Source organism: Gouania willdenowi, chromosome 1, assembly GCF_900634775.1.
Source record: "Gouania willdenowi chromosome 1, fGouWil2.1, whole genome shotgun sequence".
Lineage (NCBI taxonomy): Eukaryota > Metazoa > Chordata > Actinopteri > Blenniiformes > Gobiesocidae > Gouania > Gouania willdenowi.
Genome location: NC_041044.1, coordinates 14,793,715 through 14,811,221, shown reverse-complemented (window position 1 = coordinate 14,811,221; position 17,507 = coordinate 14,793,715). Strand labels below are relative to the sequence as shown.

The window sequence follows — 17,507 nt, the reverse complement described above, 5'->3', positions numbered from 1 at the left end:
TTTTACAAGAACTTTACTACTTGTTAAGCTCTGCTCAAGTTCCAGTGTCAAGAGGTTTTGTAAGTGATATCCTTGAACGTCACAAAGTTAATGACTCTGTAGTTACAGAAATCACAACAGCAGTTTGCTCTTCTAATCCAGTTCAAAGAGCAATTGAAAAGGGTGGCCGCCTTAGCACTTCATATCAACGTAAGCAATTTTACCAAGAAAAATTTGGTGTTGTGGAACCTGTTACATACATTCTTGATTATAAAAAGAAAGTTACATTTCAGTATGTCCCACTTTTAAAATCCTTGCAGCAAATATTAAATTGCCAAGTAATTCTAGACAAGGTTATTGCAAATCACAAAGGACAGCAAGATATTGAAATTGATCCTGCATGTGAATTCAGGTCCCTTAAAGATGGTTGGCATTTCAGAAAAAACAACTTTTTAAATGCTGATGAATTAAGGTTATTGCTGCGTCTGTATGTGGATGATTTTGAGACCTGCAATCCCTTAGGTACCTCTCGCAAAAAACATAAGCTTTTTGGTGTTTATTGGGTACTAGGTAACCTGCCTTCTGGCTCTCACTCTTCTTTATCACATATGTTTCTGGCATTACTTTGCAAAAGTGTTGATGTGAAAATATATGGTTATGATAAAGTGTTGGAACCTCTATTGCAAGATCTTAAGACTCTGGAGGACCATGGTGTGTATGTCCCTTTATTAGGGAAGTGTCTCAAAGGTACTGTGCATAGTGTTGTGGCTGATAACTTGGGAGCGCACAGCATAGCAGGCTTCACTGAAAGTTTTTCAGGGAATTTCTTCTGCCGGTTTTGCACAGCAAAAAGTGATGAAATTAGTTCTGACTGTGTTTCATCTGGTGCTTTTAGACTAAGAACTGTGGAGGAACATGCAGACCATGTCAAGGTAGCTCTTGAGAACAATGCTCACTGCTTTGGAGTTAAACGGGAATGTGTTTTGACCAAAAAGCTGTCTAATTTCCATGTTGTCTCTGGTTTTCCTCCAGACATTGCACATGATGCATTTGAAGGTGTTGTGCCAGTCGAGCTGGCTTACTGCCTGGCATCCCTGATATCAAAGAAATTGATTACAGTAGATGGCCTGAATAAAGCCATATTGTCTTTTCCTTATAAGTGGTCAGACAAAACTAATAAGCCACATGTTGTACCACAGAGTTTATCAGGTCGGAAAACGATTGGGGGCAATGCCCATGAAAATTGGAGTTTACTGAGGTTCCTCCCGTTTTTGATTGGGCATTTAATTCCAAAAATTGAACCTGCATGGCTGGTTTTGATGGATTTAAAAGATATTGTTGAGCTTATTGTTTCTCCGGTGCATAATGATGAATCCATCTCTTACCTTGAAAGCAAAATAGTTGAACACAGACAAAGGTTTCAAGAACTGTTTCCCGGCATAAAGCTACTGCCAAAGCATCACTACCTTGAGCACTACCCTCACTTATTTATTTATTTTATTTATTTATTCAGTTTATTTCCGACATGGTTACATTCACTTTTTTTTTTTTTTTTTTTTTTTTTTTTTTTACATGCCGAAAAAGGAGACGAGAGAAGCAGTTTGCTTATCCGGGTCCCGTCCCCTGTTTTACCATCGCAAATTTACATGGGTTTACATGTCTCTCTGGTCAAACATTCTTGATTTCTTCTGAACGTCCATCTGTAGTCAGTGTTGTCCTCTCTATCTTTGTTTGTGTTCGCCTTGTTCCCTGCCAGACGTTGTTAGCATTCCTCCAGTTCAAGAATAGTTCCTCTTTCGAAGGTGTTTGGAAGGTTTTTCCCTTTTCATCCACAATGTCACCTTGTTTTGTCTCTACATCAAGGGTAATCCAGCTGTTGTTAGTTCCATTGGCAGTGTTGTATCCTCCACTGTCTGATGATGGGATCAGATCCAACTTGTATAAACACATCACTACATCCCAGTTCACAAGCAAGGCAGTATTTTAATGTAATATATCTTAGTTCATAAGCGTGTTTCTAACTGCTGTTGTTAGTTTTATTGGCAGTGTTGTATTTTCCACTGTTAGATTTAACTTGTATAAACACATTATTATATCACAGCTCATAAGCAAGGCAGTAATTTCATTGTATATAAAAAAAAAAAAAAAAAAAACGTGTTTCTAACTGCACATATGACAATAAACACTTTGAATTTAAATTTAATGTAATCCTTAATCACCCCACCACCTAGTCCTTTTGTTCCAGCTGTTCAACCCTCGCGTTCAACAATTTTATCTCTTCAGCATTTCTTTCATTCTTTTCTTTCAGTACCTTTGTTTCGCTTTGTAGTCTTTCCAGTGAGTTTTCCAGCGTCTTTTCCAACGACTTTATCTCGGCAGATAGGTTTTGTAGACCCTCGCGTATCATCTCCTTGACCTCTTCCAAACCCGAATTGGGTTCTGAAGGGCCTCCCTGCGGTTTTTTCACCATTTTCCTTCAGTCTTGGGCCCAGTTTTTCAGGCTGTTCAGGCTGTTCAGCTGTAGCCAAGGTCGTGTTATCGGAGCAAACGAAAACACGTCTGCTGTCTCCAAAGACCAGAGACTTCTCACTTGATTAGGTGTTTTGGCCCTCTAGTCGCACTCTGGACGATGCGATTTGAGGCCAAACACAGTTTTTTCAAACAGATTGTGAAACACACAAGTTGCTTTAAGAATGTACCTCTGACTCTGGCTTCAAAACATCAGCTGATGATTGCTTTCCACATTAACTCACCTTCTTATGGTAAATCTAGCATTGATGTCTCCCATGTGGCCACACTTCCAGTTGAAGTACTGAACGAAGAAGTGGCAGAGACTATTAGGTTAAAATACCCTTTCATATCTGAAGTGCATCTTGCCAAAAATGCATCAAGTTGTGGCATTGCCTACAGCCAAGGCATGATAGTTGCACACGGATCAACGAGTGGCTTGCCAGAGTTTGCTGAAATCATTCATATGGGTGTGATGAATGAGGAGTTGTTCCTCATTGTGAAAGTGATGTGTGGGTGGTACAATGAACACTACAGAGCCTTCGAACTAACTATGTCACCATCAAGAGAAATAAAGCTCTTGACACTCAGCGAACTCACCGACACATATCCATTGGCTGATTATATGGTTGGAACAAGCCGCATGGTGACCTTAAAAAGGCATATCCTCATAAAAGGTTGGTTTACTGACTGATAATTGACAGTTAAGAAGCAGAGTGAGTAGGATTTAAATAGATAAACTAACAAGAATTAATCCCTATTACTTGTAATGAGAAACTACAATTGTTGGGTATAAAAAAAATACGGATATCCTGATCTGTTTAAATATTTTGAATTTTCTGCTTTAGGGGCTTTGGTGCATTTTTTTTTGCCTTTGGGACATATTTACAAATCCTACTCATTCTCTCCACTGGTCTTAAATGTGGGGCATCATACAATTTGACTTGTATGTATTCAATGGTCTTTTTCTTTGCCATATGTCACCTTCGATACTTGTGCTTTAGCATACTAATTTTATCTCCACATCCTGGGGGTTTCTATTGTGCTACCTTGTTTCCTGGCACCAATTTACTGTACATATTTACTTTAATAATATAGTATGTCCCAATGTACCATAAGTGAATCACGCATGTGATCCACAAATTAATCGATCGACAGCCTCTACAGTCTAGTTGCAGGTTGAATTTCAAATTGTTACTTAAATGTGGCTCGTCATTCCTCACAAATGTTTCTGGTTAAACTAGAAAACGAAAGGCTAAAAATAAATGTTCCAGCTGACTGACTTTATTCAAAACCTATATATTGTATCAATTTATACTTGGTCTGTCAAAGAATTTAACCTTTAAAAAACAAAACTTAACAGTTAATCATTATTAAATACAGTTTTAACCACTTTCTTTGGTCTCGAGCTTAGAGTACTTTGCTGGTTGAATTTATTGCTGCTTTTATTTTCTAAAAAAAAGTAAGGACCTCCTAGTAGAGTAAGGTTAATACATTAACGACTGTAGTATTTCCCACATTAATTAATTGAATAACACTGGTTGGAGCGGCCAGGATGGACTGGAGATTCCGGTCAGAGAATCAGGAGGACTGGATGATTTAAGAATGCTTCTTTAATGATTACAGCTGATTGTTCCAGGATGACAGCATATACTTTCATGTAGGTTCATATGTATTTGTGTATGTGTGGTTTTAGAACAGATGACGCACACATGGTAGCTCTGTCAGAACAGGACATGGAACAATGTGCAACACTGAAAGAGGCACGTATAGAAACACGGAACAAACATTAGTTCCCCCCAGTCTTCCCAACAACGACTAAAAAAGAACTTGTTATGAATCAAAAACTATATTAAAACATTATAAATGTAAAAAAAAAAGTGAAACGTTGAACGTAATTACAGTAGGTTGATGTTACTTAAACAGCTGAGTTGTCAGCGAGAATTTTAAAGTGAATTGAGACATTCAAAGATGCTGCAGTGTAGCTTTTTTCATGATTTAATAAAATGGGTTAATGTTGGACCCCAGCAGATAATGATAAACAATGCATTTTAAATAAAGTATAGTTTGTCTGATGTTAAAACAACATGAAAACTACTTGTTTATTTTTTAACTGATTTTTCCCTCCCATTTTTTTCTTAGACGAGGACGCAGAATGAATTCCCCAACCATTCTCAAAGTAATCCTGGGTGACAACAGCAGCCAAAGGTTGACTTTTCAAAGTGGAATTCCTGGATCTGTGAATGAACTTGTTAGTGAAGTACAAAGACAATGTGGCCTTTCCTCTAACTTCAGACTTCAGTTTATGGATGTGCTATTCGGGAATGAGTTCATGAATCTCACTTCAGTGGATGAAGTACAGAATAGAGGGACCATTAAAGTAATCCCCATTACTGAAGCCTCAACTGCCACATGTGCTGATGGCCCCTCTACCTCAGCTACTGTTCATCTTCAGGACGACTCATCGTCCCTGTCTAGTGGGTGTGTCGACACTGATATAATCTCTTCTCCTGAGTCAGGGTCTTCAAGCTCAAGGACGTTTTGGCCCAGCTGCTTCAGTGTTCCAAGTTTGGCTATGATGCTGAGGTGAAACTCGAGCAAGCCAATGTGGCGTACAGGGAAAAAGGTACATTGCTTTCTCCTGATCCTAAATTGAAGTCCAACATCCTTGAGGGACTAGTGCAAGAAATTGTCCGATACAGGGTATATGTTACAGATAAACAGTTTAATACAGTTGGAGAAGCCCTTATATTAAAGCATCCATGTCTTACTGAAGGAGGCTCCCACACTGGATATGCTGGATGGAAATCTAGCTTGAAGAATAAACTGGCAATGTATCGCACTCAATTGAGAAAGTTGGGGTGTCCCGAGGTGATGGTTAACGCTCTCCACAACAAAGCTGCAGGCAAAGGTGCTGCTTTTGGCATAAAAAAACCGAGACGATCTGAAGTGAACTTCTGCCCTCGTTATCCTAATGGAGAATCTGATGTTAGTCTTGAAAGAGTTAGATCAGAACTTCTTTCAGACATTAAGAAGAGGAACAACAGGGAAATTATTAGGATGAAAATGGAGAAGACTTTTGCATATCGAAGACTTGAAGTGATTGGTGATGCTCCCATGGTACAAGACTTGCATGCAAGATGGCCAGCACTCTTTGATGCAAGCGAGGTATGTATTTTTATAAAATGTGTAAAAAAATAATACAGATGCTTAAATGTTTAAGCTTTTTTTTTTACTTGTTTATATATGTTCTTAATTGCCTGGTTAATGTTCTCACCTACATTAAAATGTAAGCTTTTCCATTCAAATGTAACTTGAATTGGGAAGAAAGAAGGAAAAAACATAAACAAAAATATGGTTGTCAACTACGACCCAGGATTTTCCGCTCACGTGTAGTAACTCTGTTTTTATGCCTTTCATAATTTGTCTTGACAGATAAATGCAGAATTGAAACGCATCACCACAATGCCACTGCAATCCAGATTTCTCTCGCAGTTGGATGTTCTTTCTGACAAACTTCTGAAGCTGTTTGAAAAGAGGGGAGGACAGCTCGGCAAGAAACTACAGAACATTTTGGCACAACTGGCTCAAGTAAGAATGCATTTTGGAATAAATATATTTGTTATAGGAAATATATTCTAACCAAATGCCATGCTCTGCTTATCCCTGTTGACCTAGAATGATGACTGTGATGCTGGACGGGAATGCATTATAAAGGGGCTGTGTGTCTACCTCAATGAGGACCCGGACAATCTAGTAAAGGAGTATGTGGTAAGAACAATTATTTAAATGTATTACTGTAACATTTGAACACAAGTATTGTTTATAAAAATGCTTCACTATGTAAAATCTTGTTATTGAAATTATATATTACCCATTGATTTAGTCAATAATGTAAAGTACTGATCTTGAATTTAAGAAAAAAGGGTTCAGTATAAGCTTTTAAGAAAGTGGAAAAATTCTTATGTTCTAGACCATTAGTTGCATGTTTGATTGTTTTTTTTTCCATATATAATTGAGAACTACAACATTTCCTCACAAAGCTTTTTTAGTTATACATGATGCAATGACTTTTTTTATTTATTTTTTATACAAAATAAAGGACACATTTAGGAAACATTTCAGATTTCTTTGATGCTATTTATTTGTAAAATAAAAGCTTTTTAGCTTACACACACATCGAAGGTTCTTAATGCAGCTTGAGTCTATGTGCAACTGTTCCCCCAAGAAAAAAAGATAGAAGTAACTTGAGCCAATGAATATATTCAGACTCTTGTTAAAAACAAGACGTGCCTATTTACTTTTCATAATTTGAAAACTGATATTAGCATGTTGTAGTGAAGTCACATCGAGGCAAATGCCTCGGCTCAAAATGATGTCATTGAACCTACTTGCCCCAAGAAAACTGTCGCTACAAATGTTGCATGGGAATGGTGCAAAACACTATTATTATGAATTATTATTTACTTACACAGATAACTAGTGTAATCTATCTAGTGAACATACTTGGTGTTTTTTATATCTCATTTGATTTTTTTTTTGATATTGCTCTACACACAGGAGAAAGATGATGCCCTCTTTCATAAATCAATAGAGGAGACCATGGTGGGCATTTATGTTGTCAAACCGAGAGATGCCACTGATTCACCAGAAGACATTGGGATTATCCTTGAAGGCCAGATGGTAATGCAAGACCTGGACAATGTTGCTTTAGCTGCCGCAATGTTATTTGGACTCATGTATGCTCTGAATCTCAACTACCCGCCTGAACTGAAGTACACTTTTGAAGTCCTCCAGAAAGTAGTAATGGAGCTGGATGGCACCACACTCTCCAAAAGAGCCCAAGTTCTCAAAAATAGACTCTACGAGTGAGGTGTTTGCATGATACTGCAAATGAGACAAAGTGGTGTTTCCTGCGTTCCTGTGTTCCATGTTCCCTGACCTGAAGACGTTAAATCAGGAGTTATGACAAGCCCTTAATGCACCTTACTTGCAAATCGTTCTGTTTGCTGTTCAGCTTGTTTCTATATTTTACATTTGTATTTTTAATTCTGTAGTGAATGTTTTGGGTTCTACTTACAGGTTCTACTGTATGTTTGTGAATCAATGTTTTCTGATGGAATCTCAATTCAATCAATACCTTAATTTTGATGGAACATTTTTTTTTTTATGAGTACTTTACAAAAAGAACATTTGATGTGTACTGTACACTTGCAGCAAATTTATTTTTGATACATATAGCTCCAGGTTCTTATTATTTTCAAAAGTCAAATTTCTGTTTAATTTGGAAATTCTATTAGCATTGTGTATTGATTTGAGACATATTTACGAACTTCTGTTAAGGACCTGGAGTCTCAACTCTACTTTTCATTTTGTTCACTATCTGTTATAAAGTGTTATGTACAGACTATTGTGTTCTTTAAACATAAGACCACGCAGGTTTTGTGGTATGCCAATGCTTTTTTTATTTTATCATTCACTAAGTTCACATGCGTCTTCTCCTCACACCCAGTGATATTTGTTTTCAAATTATTTATCTTTGATTTTCCCATCATTTTGTTTTGTAACTTGAATGGAGAGAAAGCCCAAAATGGTTGTTATAACGTGCATAACTGTTATGATTTTATTGTTGAAAATACAGTGAATGTGTTCAAAGAAATGCTTTCTTCATGCCTTATTTCTTTTGATTGTTTTAAAGTAGTAAAAGATGTAGTTACAAGATAACGCTGGACCAGACCAAGAGTTGCAGAAATAGTTTATTGGAGTTAGTCTTCATTTAAAAATAGTGTGGTCAAAGAAATTGAACTCAAAGAATATGTAATAGCTTTATAACTTAATAGTGCAAGATATGTTTAAAAAGAATGAGATTTTACCAAAATTCAATATTTGTAAACTACATATAAAACTTAGGTTGAATTAACTAATGCTAATTAAATACGATCAACATAAAAAATGTTTTCAGTTAACAAAAAATAGTTATGTGGGTTTAACACAAAGTGAGTAAATATATTTAACATTAAAGAAAAATGTTGAATAAAAATGAAAAAGTCATGTTTATGATGTTAATAATAATTAAGTATATTAAACGCATATAAATCATTTTGTGTAATCACAATTTTAATATGTGCAACCGATGTACATGTTTTTTTCTTGTAATACACACAGGCTTTTTTTTTAGTGCAGGAATGAAGGAGCTCATGAACCACAAAGAAAACATGTTTACAATTAAAAATTGTGTGGAGAAGTTAAATAAACTTCGTGAATGTGCTAATAATGCTCATGATGAATTATTACCACTACTGCCACAAGATGAGTTTGATAAACAAGTTGAATGGTTGTCAAGTGTAATGAATTATACTGAAACATTTAAAAATGAAACCAGACGATGGATAAAGGAAACTGAACAATACAACACTAACCCACAGGAACAACATGAACTAAATGAACATTTATCAAATTTCTGTGATGTACATGAAGATGAAATAAAACCAAGTGACAGTGTTTCCAATGTTGGATCTCGCAAAAGTTCCATGTACTCTTCTGCTTCATCTGCACTTTTAATAGCTGAAGCTGAGCTAGCTGCTTTGGCCACTAGACTAAACTTGTTGAATGCAAAACATGCGCTAGAAGGAGGGGCTATGCAAAAAGAAAGCAAGATTACAGCTAGAAGAAGAGGAGGAACAACTGCGTAAAAAGAATGAAAAATTACAACTGGATACTGAAATTGCTGAAGAAATGGCAAAATTAAGCATACTGAAAATTAACGATGTAACAATTAATCGTAAGGCAGTTAAAAATCGATTCATAGGTATCACGATTGATATCGATCTTCTGAAAATTGAATCGCAGTACTTTTTTTAACTAGCAGAGGGCGCTATCAAGAAGTGTAGGCGGCGGGCGGAGTCTGCTAATACTTTCTTTCTGGCCGCCTTCTACTCTTAAATATGTTAATAAATGATTCATTACACCTTTAGCACCGAAAGAATATCTGTAATATTACATGAATATCTGTAAAAGTCACGTTATTCTATTAGCTCTGTCTGCTAGCATAGCATCTCTTCTTCACTGCTAGATTAGCTGCATGCCAACCAACCACTGGGTTTCCAGCGCCCTCTGCTGGTCCAAACAAATATCTGACGTAAATACAGGGCAATGACAGTTTTTTTTTTTTTAAAGTCCAATTGTTAAGGCACAAAATACATTTTCAGTTGCACTGTTAAAAAGAAAAATAACTATTATGCAGTTTTGCATTGTTTATTATAGAACCAGATTTTAAATTAATAATCTTCTTCTTCATTTGTATTATTCCTTTATTTATTTAATTCAAGATTTATTTTTAGTTAAATTGCATTATTTTGAATAGTTTATCAAGGGATTCTTTTGACAATGAAAAATAAAAGGAAAATAGTACAGTATTTTCTAGTTTTCCCCCCCAAAAAAATAAAGGAATATTTTTCAATCATCATTTGTCCACAGTCTCATTTTGTAAAATAAATTGTGAGAGAATCGTATCGTGAACCCAGTATCGTGAATCGAATCATTTCGGGAGTTGAGTGAATCGTTACATCCCTAGCTGACACTGGTGTGTTTTGTGTTTGTTTGCAGACGGACTGAAGGAGTACGTGGTACCACTCACTGGTGGTCTGGCCTGTCTCTACGGGTATTTATATCTGAATCAAATCAAGAACTCCATTGCCCGCTTTGTATTAGGATTTTTTCCTAATTTAAAGTGATCAGATTTGGCCCTTGTCTTCAGTCTTGAGACAATTTTCATCTTCAGGTTGACGTGTAAAAATGTCGTGTATTCAATATAGGTTTTTTTCCAAACTGGAACACAGCTTTGTCACTTTCGATGGGTTGCACATCACTCTCACTGAGCTAAAGAAAAAGATCATGGCTAAGGAACATCTGAAGACCCCAAACTGCGACCTGCAGATCACCAAAGCGGATACTCTAGAACAGGGGTGTCAAACATACGGCCCGTGGGCCGGAACCGGCCCGCCAGTGGGTTCAGTCCGGCCCGCAGGATAAATCTGCATTATTAAAGAAGAACAAACTTCATTTTCTTTAAAATTTGCAGCTCCTATATTGTCCGCTAGGGGCTCTGTGTTTTAGTCAGTTCTATCGCTTTACCCGCTTTTTCTGTTGACCCTGGCACCCTCTTCAGTGAAATGGCTTTGTCAAAAAAAAGAAAAGTGGACACAGAGTGTCGGATTTTTCAAGAAAAATGGACCTCTTCCTATAAGTTCACGGAGGTGAATGGGAAACCCGTGTGCCTGGTGTGCATGCAGCAAGTTTCGGTGCTTAAGGAATACAATATTCGGCGCCACTATGAAACTCAGCATGGTGAAAAATACAACACCTTGCACGGAGAACTGAGAAAACAGAAGGTAAATGAAATGCTGGTGGGTCTGAGGAAACAGCAATCTGTTTTCACCCGGAGCCGAGAGGTCAGTGATGCTGCGGTGAAAGCCAGCTACGTAATTGCGAGCCAAATAGCATTAGCGTCAAAGCCGTACTGTGACGGGGAGTTCCTCAAAAACTGTATGCTGAAGGCTGCCGAAATTGTGTGTCCTGAGAAGCGACAAGCTTTTGCCAATATTAGCTTGACGAGAAATACCGTGGCAGACAGGATTTCGGAACTATCGGCAGATTTGGACAGCCAACTGAAACGCAAAGGGGAGTCATTTCTGGCATTTTCTATTGAAATTGATGAGAGTACTGATATTACGGACGTCGCTCAACTGGCCATATTCATTCGTGGAGTTGACGAGACTTTGACTGTCACAGAAGAGTTTCTCGAGTTGGTGCCTATGACCGAATGTCCGAACATTTATCAAATTTCTGTGATGTACATGAAGATGAAATAAAACCAAGTGACAGTGTTTCCAATGTTGGATCTCGCAAAAGTTCCATGTACTCTTCTGCTTCATCTGCACTTTTAATAGCTGAAGCTGAGCTAGCTGCTTTGGCCACAAGACTAAACTTGTTGAATGCAAAACATGCGCTAGAAGGAGGGGCTATGCAAAAAGAAAGCAAGATTACAGCTAGAAGAAGAAGAGGAACAACTGCATGAAAAGAATGAAAAATTACAACTGGATACTGAAATTGCTGAAGAAATGGCAAAATTAAGCATACTGAAAAATATGGTGTGTTTTGTGTTTTTGCAGACGGACTGAAGGAGTACGCGGTACCACTCACTGGTGGTCTGGCCTGTCTCTACGGGTATTTATATCTGAATCAAATCAAGAACTTCATTGCCCGCTTTGTATTAGGATTTTTTCGTAATTTAAAGTGATCAGATTTGGCCCTTGTCTTCAGTCTTGAGACAGTTTTCATCTTCAGGTTGACGTGTAAATGTCACAGGATGATAAATGGGCATACAGTATTTTGCACAACTGGTTTGATTGTTTGTGTGTGTGCTTTTATTTTGAAGTGTTTTTACTGTTGTGCATTGCTGCGCTTTTTATTTCCTTTTTTTAATCACTTGGACCCTCGCACCTGTGGCAGACTGTTTTAATCTGCTTTTATCCAATGAGCAGGAAGGCTGGGGGAGGACAATTGGCTTTTATTGGACAGCGGTCTATGGAACGAGGGAGGAGCGGGTAACGGGGAGGCACCGGCTGGTTTTGTAAGAGAAGGAAAAGGAACATGGCAGGAGTAGCAGCCTCGGAAGCAGCAGCAGCAGCAGAAGCCTCCGAAGCAACGGCAGCAGCGCAGCCTCCGAAGCAGCAACAGCGAGGCAGTGAAGTAGTGAAGCCAGAGTACGACGCCGATCACAGCAGGCGGGCAGAGTATCTCTGCCCCCGTGTGTAAGTACCGTCTTCAGGCGGGATTGACTGCACTTGCTTGTAAACGATTTTGTGGAAGGGGACACCTCACTGCCTCTGGCCTTTTGTCCCAGTGTAGGCTCCGCCATAGAGAAAGTAGAGGAACGGGACTACAATCAAGCTCCGCCAGCCATCCCTCTTCCTCACCCTTTGGGATGAACTTTTAATGTCTTAAACCTTTTTTTTTTTGCTGGCATCATCACCCACGGTGTTATTTTAGATTTTGCAATAAATTAATTGTTAGACCTGTTAAACTGTATCTTTGGTTGATTACACTGCTTGCCTTGTTTAAATTATTCTAAGAGTTCCTAGCCTCTCTTAAAATACTAGGTGGCGTTGTCTCGAGAAGCGGCCACGACTTACATAAAGACGTGTAAAAATGTCGTGTATTCAATATAGGGTTTTTTCCAAACTGGAACACAGCTTTGTCACTTTCGATGGGTTGCACATCACTCTCACTGAGCTAAAGAAAAAGATCATGGCTAAGGAACATCTGAAGGCCCCAAACTGCGACCTGCAGATCAGCAATGCGGATACTCTAGAAGGTACGTAACCCTAATCCTTGCTATGCAATGTTTTGTGTTTAACTTGGAATGTGCGTATCTTGAAATTAATATTAAAATCAAAGCAATGGATTAACAATTTCATCTTTACACATTAGTATGTAGGCTCTAAACTGAAATTACATTTGTTTTTGAATCTGTAAATATTTTAAAATATGATGAAATATAATCTGACAACACATTGATTGTTTTACCATATGTTACACTTCTGCTATTGGTAGTGATGGGACACACAATGTATAACAGGCAAATATATCAGTTGACATCAATTTTAAAGTGTGTGGTATTTTGCAAAAAAAGTCAGCAAAATACAGAAGTATGCAATGCATGTATTATTCTATCTGTTTAAGAGCAGTATTGTTTAAATGAGAAATGCTGGCATTATGGAAAATAGAAGTATTTTTTAAAGGTGGAGTATAGACAGTGAAAGTGATTGTGAAACTTTTTGTCACCCCAACTCCCTGACACACAACAGACACTTGATTGATTTATTTTTGAACATGTGTAAACAAAACCAACACATGAAATAAAAGGAATGTCACAAAACAAGTTAGTTTCCAAAACAAGTCAAAAACACAAAGTAAAATTAAAATTTTCAATAAAACATTTACGCATTCAAAAAAGGAGTAGGATGGAGTCTGACTTGCGGCAAGTCTTTGCACGTCACGTATATGGCATCTATATGAGCCTCGATGCACATATCATCACCTGGGTAACTTGATACGGAATGTCGCATCACTAGCTATTTGACTATTGCAAAATTCTACCTGGCCTTTGATAAATATTGCTACATTTGGGTTGTTGTTTCACAAAAAAATATTACTTTATTCTTTACTTTACTACAAATCATTGATCATATAATTGTCCCCCTCACCCCTAAATATAAATCACAGGAATCTAATTAAAAAGACTTTTTGTTACATAATAGTTTAATTGAACCATTTAAAGCAGTGTGTCAAACTTAATGTTCCTTTAGATCATCTAAAGAGGTCAAGTATTGTTAAAAGCATTTCCCACTGTGTAAACATGCAGTGTAATTATTTCTATAAGCTTCCTAAACTGGTAAAATGACATTAGCTTTGTTTAGAAAAGGACGTCTTTACAAACAAACATCACAGAGCGGTTAAGAAGACACAGTTATGATCTTGCTGTTTATTGATTGAAAGTAGCACAGGGGACTCCCATTATTTAATATGAGTTTCTGTTTACTCACAAAGAAAACACTACTTACTAAATATTGAGAAATGTCAAGGCTAAATATTTTGTGTGTTTTGTAATTTTTTCTTTTTTACAGAATACTTAGATGATGAAGTTGAAATCCCAAGGCACTCATCTGTCATCGTCCGTCGTACGCCGGTCGGTGGAGTGGGACCAGCTGGCAAGCCGTTCATTGTGTACGTATACTACTTGTACATCAAAAAATTAAATTGAGAAATTTCAGGTGTAATCATTTACATTTCTTTTTTTAAAAGAAAATGCTGCTCCCAACATGACAGGTTTATAACCTCTGACATTCTCTTTTAAAAATGTCTCCAGTTTTGTTTTAGTTTGTAAATTACATGTTAGTTTACACTTTTCAGTTTTGTAGACTTTTGAAGGCTTAGTTTGTGTTTTATACAGTTGCTATTTCCATTTCAGAAGGTTAAGTCATTCATACTGTGTCAGATAAACTGTAAAATGTATGAAAGAAGAACTGAATCAGCTGTTCTACGTCATATCGGTTGCATTTTCATGTTCTGATAAGTATTTTTAGGTTGTTCTTTGTCTAGTGAATGTGCACACCTTTTTCAAAAAACCTGAAATCTTTCATACAAAATAATGATAAATTTCCCACAAATCACATTTTAATGTTTCAGAAATGACCACAAATTCAAGAACATGCTATCAGTAATTAGTGGAGAACCATGAAGTTGTCTGATTGCATCGATGTGTTCTTTTGTTTCTGCAGATATCGTTCTTTAAAAGAAGTGATGGAATCATTCAGACCTGTAAAGTAAAACAATCTCCATAACACTAATTTTGTCTCACCTCATCCATTCTATTATCTCATCCTCTTTCTTACTTCTTGGGCAATTTTACAGAACATCCTGTTAACACACATCAAGTTTGATATTTTTGGTTTGTTTAGTGTCCAGGTTCTGTGTTGTTGACTAAATGCTATTCTAGGTTGGTTCACTTTCTTAATGGTTAAAGACATTTTTGGTTGAATGACATGGGATTAAAATAAAAACACACCTCCTTTGTTTATATTATGAAAGGTTTAAAAAACTTTTAACTGTTGATGGTTGTAATTCATATTGAAAGGTTTGTAGCCTGCTTCAGGCCAAACAAATGTATTTCAAGAGTGTAAAAGGAATGTTTTTTCTGATGTCATATTGTCTGTGAAAATATTTTTAATGCTCTGACAACATACTGTACATCTTGGCTGTAATTAATTGTGATCAACTTATCTGGAGTGTTTTGAGAAAAGGGCCCCCAATGATTTTTATCTTTAAAGATCTATTACGTGCTAAGAGTAAACCCCTGTAGGTGATATTTGCCAGTGTCAGTTTTGTCTTTGTACGTTATTCATTCTAATGTTGTGTTCCAAGTATGGTGTGCACATAACTTAAAAGCTTACATTTAGATGTTGCACTAAAATACACCCTACTGCTGTGTCTCTTACTGAAGATCAGGATTTAGTTTAAAGTGCTTTGTTAAAACTGGTTTTCAGTACAATGAAGAAGCTAGTTTTAACAAGTGAAATGCTTTGCCTTGGCCATTCACATCCTTGATGTTACCTGCTAAGCTTTAAGACACGTGATTAGTGACCACTTTGTTGATACCCGATGGCTTTCCGATGGTCACCGCAGTGAGAAGTATTCTGGTGTAGTGTCCTGTGAGCTGTAAGCTGCAGAACCTGTCAATAAAGTTATTCAGTGGTTCGGTGTCAGATCCGCCTGTACCAGATCCCTGTGTGTTCCCTCACCACCCCTCTGCATTTTCAGTGTTTTTCCTGAGCCACGCATATTCTTTTAGATTTACTAATATTTCAATAGGAAAGTTTACCCAGTTAGCCTTGCAGATACTGAACTGTACATTTTACTGCGCTTGAGCGCTAACTAATGCTACGTTAACACTGCTGGCAAATGCGACCGATATCCGATCTTTTTGCCCATATGTGACCTGTAGCCAATCTGTTAAAGACTGTCTGAACAGCACAATTCCGATTTTTATTCATAATTTTATTTCATATGTGGTCCCAAATTCAAAACATATCCGATTTTTTGCAACTCAACTGTAGTCTGGACGGCCGAGGCGCTTTTTATCCGACTCCTACGTCATCACCATGCAAAAACATCATAATCCTGAGTCCACCACCAGATGCCCTCATATTTAGCATTAATTTCGGCTGCTAATTGTGTTTGAAAAGTAAGTATTTTCAAAAATGAAACAGTGATATGGATTTAAAGTGTTGCATGATGAACTTTATTTCCTAACTTTTAAGTAGATGCAAAGTCTTCCTTAATTATCTTTCCCTCTAATTAAAGTAAAACTGGAAAATTGAAGCAGTAGTTCTGTGTGTATTAAACTGGTAGCCCTTTGGATTATTTAGTAACTTTGAAGTAGCTCATGGTTTAGAAAGGTTGGTGATCCATGGTCTAGGTCATAAACTAAACCATTTCCTTTAATGTAGTGTAACTGTTAACGTGAAGATGTGTTGGTTTAAAGCAGGTTACATGTAACTTGTCCTTCTGTGTCTTCATTTGCATGTTTGATTTGAAGGAATTCAATAGCAATCAGTTACAGTACTTAATACAAAGTAAATTTAGAACAAATGATAAAGGTATGTTTCTGTTTATGGTGTTAAAGTCTGGAATGATCTCAAGGATCACTTTAAGTTAATGAGTTCATGGTCTATGTTTAAAAAAAGTCTTTAAAAAACAAAAGGCTTTGCACCTATTGAATCATCCAAACTCTCCTGGCTTTTAAAGCATGACTCATTAGATAAGTAGCTGCACCTGTTGGTGGATCACTTCAACTCAAGGGACAAACCCACACTTCCTTTAACTACAAAACAAAGAAATTAAACTCTGAAATTTACATTAAATCATTTACACAACTAAATGACTTAAATAAAGAAATGATGTCAATATACTTGATAATTAATCCTTACAAGTTACCAAAGAAAATAACAATCAAAGAAGAAAAATCCCCTCAGTTGGTATGACCCAGAGATGTCTCTGGTGACATCACCAACTCTGACCATGCAGGGAATGATGATCCTGCTCACTAAACACAAAACACATTTAGTTATACATGAAAAAACAAACAAATAGTTAATAAACAAAGACTAAATAAAAATGTTTAAATAAACTGTGTGTTGCTTTGAATTACTATGCTTTGATGTAAACTATAACTAAATGCTGACACAAACAAACCCGGGATAGTAAGTGTTTGCAAATGTTATAAAAGCAAAAGTAAGTTACAGCTAAATTAATAAAAATACAAAATATACTGTATGACAATAACTGACAATGGTGTGAATCCCTTCATCCACTTTGTCACAAACACAACTGAATATTCAATGCAGGTCATTTTATTTCATCTTCCTAAACTGAACAATTGATATTCAGGCCTTATCTTC

The 17,507-nt window shown here is 36.8% G+C and overlaps 1 long non-coding RNA gene across 1 annotated transcript; it reads left to right on the top strand.

Moving 5' to 3' along the window:
* Positions 1 to 12,778: 12,778 nt before the first annotated feature.
* Positions 12,779 to 14,949, top strand: LOC114469742 (uncharacterized). The gene is made up of 3 exons (XR_003674799.1): positions 12,779 to 12,862; positions 14,175 to 14,274; positions 14,829 to 14,949. It is a non-coding gene; the product is annotated as an uncharacterized LOC114469742 (long non-coding RNA).
* The last annotated feature ends 2,558 nt before the right edge of the window (positions 14,950 to 17,507 follow it).